Genomic DNA, 7,590 nt, shown 5'->3' on the forward strand with positions numbered 1-7,590 from the left:
GGTTACGAAAGCGAAGTCAGACACCCAATGCTGATGTGCTAACTACACGTTTAATTGTTTTATCAATTTAATTATCATAATGTACTCACAATTGACACAAATGACTGTAATGTTATGCAATATAGATAGAAGCACACGAGAAGCCACAAGTGTTTGCTCTTCCATATTTAGATATGGACATAGAATTGGGAGCTTGTCGCCTGCTTAGTCAAGAAAGTATAGGAAAAAGATCTGCAATGCGGAAAAAGTAATGCCATTTTGGTAAGAGAATTGAAAGAAAATAACTACTTATTTTATATTCCAAAATTTCTCTTACGAAATAGAAAAATATTGAGAAAATATTGTACGAGAAAGACACAAAGCAAGACAATAATCCAAGGAAAAATAGTGTTAGCTCTTTTCTCCATTTTTATAATAATGAAATGATAAGAAATGCAGCCAAACTCAAAAGTGCAGTTGTTACAATACTTCTCCCACTCGGTCCCATCCATATTTATTCATTCAAACTGAACCTCGTCTTTGTTCAATGGAAGACCCACAAAGGAAAACTAGTAGGGTGGAAAGCCGAACTACTATCCCAAGCAGGTAGGACAACCCTAATCAAATCGAGGGTGGGACCTGATGTTTGTCTCTCCTATAGAGAGTTTCTACCCTCTCTAGTAGAGTGAGTCCTCTAGCTTGGGGTGGCAAGTTTTTTGAAGAGGAGTCAATGGAGGAGGAACTAACCAGACAATGGGAAAGGTTGGCACTCACTGAGAAAGAAAAAGAGGGGGTTGTCTTGATAGCCCCCTCCGAGAAAAAAGAGTTTCAAGGGAACCATTTTTGCTTGCTGGTTCTGATTGTAGTTGATAAAGTTGTCAATAAGGATGCCTTTAAGAGTACGATGTCTAAGGTGTGGAGGTGTGAGAGTTGGATTCAGTTTTCAGATATTGGTATTAATAAGTTCTTAGTGGAGTTCAACCAGGAAAAGGACATGAAGATGGTGATCTCTGGGAGGCCTTGGTCATTTGACCGATGGCTTCTATGTCTTCAATTTTTTGATGTCTCTATATCAATATCTAAAGTGGCTTTCAATAGGGAGGAGTTTTGAATTCAAGCTTATGGTCTACCTTTTGGATGCATGACTCGAGAGCTGGGAAACCAGATTGGTTGTAATGTGGGCAGGGTGGTTAGAGTCCAGACTGATAAAAGAGGTATTGGATGGGGAAAATACCCGATGGCCAACAAAGGATGCCACAAACTCAAATGATCTACTGGCGCAGGCCCATTCCCTGGACCAATTCCTAACTGACCAAGTCATGGTCTTAGAACAAGCCAAAACAAAGGCCAGCTGGAATAGGAGAGCAAGGGATAAAAATTACACCAAGGCCCCAATGGGCCAAGAGAGGGGTAAAGCAAGAGGGATTGCAAGGAACAAAAGAGCCTCCAGTGCAGGCTGTGATAAGCTGCTGGTTAAGAGAGCAAAACTAGAAGGTAGTGGAAGGAATGACCCAATCAATGCAGATAAGGTGGTGGCTGTGGCATAGCCCTACCAAGCTCAATGAATTGCCTTAGTTGGAACTGTTGGGGGTTTGGGAACCCCAAGATAGTTCAGGACTTGCATCAACTGGTGCAAAAAAAGCTCCCATCTTTTGTTTTCTTGATGGAAACAAAATGCAAAAGAAACAAAATAGAAGCTGTCAAATATAGACTCAACTTTGAAAACAGTTTTGTAATTAATTGTAAAGGCCTTAGTGGAGGTATAGCTTTCTTATAGAAGACATTGAGGCAAAAGTCACCTCATATACTCAAAACCACATCTCTTTACTGGTTAAGGGCATCAAGCAGGGAATGGATTGGCAATTAACTGGGTTTTATTTACAGTTAAGAGGAAGGATAGGTGGCAGTTACTCAGAGCAATCAAGCCTACACCTACCTTGGGATGGATAAGTTTAGTTGGCAGGGCTTCAAAGATGGCAGGTTTTCAGTCAGGAGTGCATATCACTTGGCTATGTCTAGGAATCTGGCAGAAAAGGGTCAAGCTTTGAGTAGTGGATCAGCTAGAGTTGTGTGGGATCAAATATGGAAACTCAATGTCCAACATGGTGATAGAGTTTTTCTATGGAGAGCATGCCTTGAAGCTCTCCCCACCCAGTCAAACTTACTTAAAAGAAGAGTAGTAGGACATCCACACTTCCCAATTTGCAACAGGGAGGAAGAAACTGTCATCCATTCCATTTGGAGCTGTGAATCAGCAAGTGATGTATGGAGCAATTGCTTTATGTGTTTTCAGAAGTGCTCTACCACACGCCTCTCTATGTTGAACTTTTTTGATTCCTTAATTCTGTTTATGGACAATCATGAACTGCAAGAGTTTGCTGTTGTAGCTAGGAAAATTTGGTGGAGAAGGAACATGCTCATTTTTAAGGGTGACTTCATCCACCCAAATGAGCTCATTAAAGAGGCAAGAGGCTTACTCAATATGCTAGAGGCTGAGGTTAATGCTAGAGATGCCAGGCCTAGTAAGGCTTGCCTATCAGCTGAAGCATGACAGGCTCCCCTCTCGAGCTGGCTTAAGATAAACTGGGACAGTGCCATTGACAAGGAGCAGGGTCAGATTGGAGTTGGTGTAGTTGTAAGGGATGAGGAAAGCCAGGTCTTAGCCACGATGAGATTTAGAAAACCTTTGTTCCCTATACCTTTTCTTGCCGAAGCATATGGTGCTCTACATGTAGTCCAATTTGGTTTGGACCTAGGACTATCACAAGTCATCATAGAGGGGGACTCTTTGTAAGTTACTACTGCTCTCCAAGGTGAAAAAGAAGGCTAGAACTGTGCAAGTATGTATGTTGATGAAGCTAAACATTTCTTAAAACTTTTTGCTAAGTGAGAAGTTTCTCATGTTAGGAGAAATGGTAACACAATGGCTCACTTATTACCAAAAGATGCTCTGTCCATTTTTGGATTGATTGTAACAATGGAGGAAACCCCTTCATGTATTTCCCACTTGAGTTAATGAAACGACAACAAGTTTTTCATTTCAATTAAAAAAAAAAGGAAGACCCATCAATTTCTTCCCTCCAATAATCCCATTGCATTCCACCACCAATCACAAACCCTACAAAAATTAACCCTAACATCCTACCAAATCAAAGCCGTCCAAATATCCAAGTATTATATATTTGTCTCTCAATTTCTCTCACTTTCTTGAATCTCTCAGTACCTGTAGTGAGCAAGCTTGTAAGGACCCTCGATGGGCACGCTAATGTTATCTGCTTGATCCTTGCTGAGCTTGGTGGGCTTAGCCCCAAGCTTGCCAAGGTGAAGCATGACAACCTTCTCATCAAGGTGCTTAGGCAACACATATACATTTTTCTCGTATTTTCCACTTGTCTTCTCCTTTCACAACTCCAGCTGTGCAATCACATGGTTCGTGAAGGAACATGACATCACAAAACTAGGGTGCCCTGTGGCACAATCCAAGTTCATAAGCCGACCCTCGGCCAAAACAATGATGCCTGAGTTGGTCTCAAGGAATACCCCCCTGTTTGTTTGAGGCTTGATGGTGATGTGCTTCATGCCTGGGTAGTTCTCGAGACTAAGCATGTCAATCTTATTGTCGAAGTGGCCAATGTTATAGACATGGCATTGTTCTTCATCTTCTTCATGTTGCTCACCATGATGATGTCCATGTTACCAGTGGTGGTAACGAAGATGTTAGCCTCATAGACAATGTCCTCAAGGGTCAAGACAGGGATGCCTTCCATGAGGGCTTGAAGAGCACAAATTGGATCAATCTTGGTCACAATCACATGGGCACCAGCTTGCTTCAAGGCAGAAGCACAGCCCTTCCCAACATCACCATATCCACAAACCACAGCAAGCTTGCCAGCAATCATAAAATCAGTAGCTCTCATCAAGCCATCGGGGAGAGAGTGACGGCAACCGTACAAGTTATCGAACAGTTTAAACCAATATCACAGCCACTATTAGATCAAACGAGAGAAAGGAATCTGATAGTTAAAAAGTTTCGAATTTGAAAAGAAAAACTCGACTTTGATTTGGTAGGTACAAACAAAGATCTGTTTGTTAGTTGAGAAGTTGTTGAAAAAGGAACGGTGAATCCGTCCAACAAGTATTTTGCAATCTTAAAAAATGGACAAAGTCTCGATTCCGACAAAGACATGAAACAAAGCAACGAAAACATTGGATCTCAGATTCGAAATCCTATGAAACAATATTCAAATGATCCACTAGAATAAGCACATGATTTTATTATCACTTTTTCTTATTGCAGAGAACAAAAAAAATAATAAAGCAAAGATTCGAAATTACACAAGCATTTCTTGACCACAGTTTTTACGAGGCCTCAACTAATCAAAATGAATGTGTTTCATTGAATAAGGACAACAGAGCAGCAAAGTAAACATAGAAAAACAGAGACTTCATACTTCAGATCTGGTTCAAAACCCATAGATCAGTAAGATCTATACATAAATAAGCTTAAATGAATGAAAAGCAAATTATAAAAAAAAACAGATCTGAAGCAAAATCCCTATAACTAGAGGGTAAGGGAACACTATCCAGATCCAAACAAAATCACACAGATCTACAAGTACAAGCAGTAAGCAAAACAAGTAAATTTTTACCTTGCACTTGGTAACAGAGTCGTTAACGCTAATAGCGGGGAACATCAAAGTACCATTTGCCTACATCTAGTAGAGCCTCTTAACCCCAGTTGTGGTCTCCTCCGACACTCCGACCAGTCTGTCCTTCATCTTGTGGTACCTGTTGGGATCGGTCTTGAGCACAATCTGGAAATCGGCGTTGTCGGTTAAGGCAGGATCCGGGAGTGTCCCGGTCTTCGTAGATCTCCTCAGCCTTGACACCCTCGTGGATCAAGACTGTGGCGTGGTCTTGGGTGGAGAAGATTTTGCAGGAGCACCAGCGGACCTCGGGCGCCGAGGGCGGTGAGGGTCTCGATGAGGACGGCTGTCTGGATGATCATGTGGAGGGAACCGGTGATCCTGGCTCCCTTGATATTTCCGGGTAGTATCAAGGTCTCACATCTTCTATTCGTTGATGATACTCTTATTTTCAGCGACACTAATCATGACCATGTTCGATCGTTGAGAGGTCTTTTATTATGCTTCGAAGCTGTTTCTGGGCTTAAGAATCAACTTATCTAAGTAAAATCTTGTTCCTAAGATGACCAAACGGGAATCAAGCCAATTTCAATGCAGCCTTTGCTAAATTGAAAATGTAGCATTCGTGGAAAGGGAGGAAAAAATATATATGAACTGAACAAGGGCGAAACGTAACGCAGTTCATTTTCGAAGTGCCGTTGTCGGAAGCAGAAGCTACCGCAACAATGGCGGCAAACTCTCAGGTGAGCTTTAAACCACAGTCTCATATCTTCGGACAATAAACGCTCTGAGATAATTGATTTGGGCTTCCTCGTTTTGTTACTTGTATCTGTTTTATGCGTTATTAACGCCCCTCACAAACGTTGCGCAGAAACCAGGTTTCGAAACTATTAGTTTATTCTCATCTTCGGACACCGGGGGTTTGGGCTTTCTTGATTCTCCAAAAACACCTCTTCCACCTCTACATCCTTGTGTCGAAGTACTTTCCTCCGAGGTATTGTTGCTGTTGTTTCTGCTGCTGCTTTTAACTAGCCGAGCTCAACAATTTAGGGGTCTGAATGAGATTTTTTCCTGTGAAATAGATATCTGCATCTCTGAAATATACCGTCGAGCTGTTGAACTTGGGGGAACTTACTTTGCTCAATGTGACTTTTCTCTTTCCCTTTGTTTTTGTTTCCCAAAAAGTGAAGAAAAATCAAAGGAAATAAGCATTAAAGGAAAAGAATAATAGTTTTTTTTTTTTTTTTCTCCTTTTGCTCATGGGAACGTGTTCATGTTTCTGTAATTTTGGATTTTTTTGATAAGAAAACTACATATATTTATAGAAGCTTTGAGTCTTCCTTGAGGAGGGGCTAACCACTTGGTATGTTGCTGTTAGGAGGTAGCTTGAGATGTTTGCTGGTTCGTGACTTGCTGTAGGTCCCCCACCAGTTGTGATGATTGTATGGCAACCTTGGAGGTGTATAGGAATTGCTGCTCAAAGACCAGAGCATTTCTCCTCTTCCATATGTGCCAAGAGGTGATAGCAAAAAGCTGGTCATCGAGCTCAAGGGTCTCCAGTAGATCTTCTACAAGGTCTTTCAATTGGTGATGATGGGGACTTGCCTTTAGTAGTTTTCTAAAACTATGGGTCCATACATCTTTTGCAGAGAGGCATTCTCACAGTATGTGTTCCACTGTTTCTGGATGTTGGAAGAAGGTGGGGCATGCTGGGTCTTCAAAGACTTTCCTACTTACCAGATTAGCTCGAGTGGGCAGAGCATTCATGCATGCTCTCCATAAGAAGGTTTTAGTTGCATTTGGGATTTTCAAGTTCCACAACTTGGTCCAAGGGTCCTTTGAGCCTGTGAGATTGGAGGGTTGCCCCCTCTGTTGACTATCAACCTCAGTTAACAAGGGGTAAGCACTTTTGACACTGAATTCTCTTGGGCTTGTGGGCCGCCAAATCCATCTGTCAGGTTTAGGGTATGGACTAAAAGGGATAGTTTAATGATGTCAGCCTCTTCCCTTGCAAACATGGCCTCAACAAGGTCAGTTTTCCACTGGTGAACAGAGTGATCGATGAGCATCGAGATTGTGGATTCTAAGTGTGGCACAAATCAATAAAAACTTTCTATTCTATGTACATTGTAGTTTCACTTTCCAAAATCAATAAAAACAACACCTAGCAAAGTTGAATTGCTTTATTAGTTTGCGCTTGATGTCCCAGGTAATGGAAAGTCTTTTTCTCCACCTATTTGATTGCCAAGAAAATTGAGGAAATTAAGATTTAAGAAAATAGAATGGACAACAATGTAAGAGGAAGGAAAATTTTAATCTTATCTTTTTTGAAGATTCAATTTCTGAAATTAATCAGAACGCAGCCTGGATAATGGAAGAGAGGAGTTAACTGTCCTGTCTTGGATAATGGAAGCTTCTAAAAAAAAAATTAAAATTTTAATTTATTTTATAATTCTTCACATACTATGGAAAGCCGAATATAATGATATTTCTTAAAACTTGAGAGAGTTTCCAGGGTTTGAAATCAATATGGATTGGGTATAGAATGAAAAGTGCCAATTTTTCTATTCATAATTCATGGATGGATTTGAGTCATAATATTAAGCCTAATCATTCCCAACAATTTATAAAACAAGCGATCTGTTCAAGTAAAATACCCTCAAAGTTCAGTTCTATCATATGTATTGCTTCTCTTTCAGGGCCGTGTAAATACGTAAGAGGTTTTTGGTCTGTCCAACTCTTATTTAGTCGCAGGGAAATATGAAGTTTTGTAAGAATTATTCCTTCTTTGCTTCTTTTTAACTTGTATTTTTTGTAGTAACTGTTATTTAAATGTAGTTTTCGTATTCATAGTAACTCTGACATCATTGTGATGCACGTATTGACGTAATTGTGGATACATGGGTACAGGTGGACTGAAGTTATGGAAGGTTCACTGGATCTAGTTAAAGCCCTTTGCTTGGAG

The 7,590-nt window shown here is 40.6% G+C and overlaps 1 pseudogene; it reads right to left on the minus strand.

The window, feature by feature from the left end:
* Window positions 1–2,322: 2,322 nt before the first annotated feature.
* Window positions 2,323–5,693, minus strand: LOC122300246 (annotated as a pseudogene).
* Between the last annotated feature and the right edge of the window lie 1,897 nt (window positions 5,694–7,590).

Source organism: Carya illinoinensis, chromosome 2 (assembly GCF_018687715.1).
Source record: "Carya illinoinensis cultivar Pawnee chromosome 2, C.illinoinensisPawnee_v1, whole genome shotgun sequence".
In the NCBI taxonomy this organism is placed as follows: domain Eukaryota; kingdom Viridiplantae; phylum Streptophyta; class Magnoliopsida; order Fagales; family Juglandaceae; genus Carya; species Carya illinoinensis.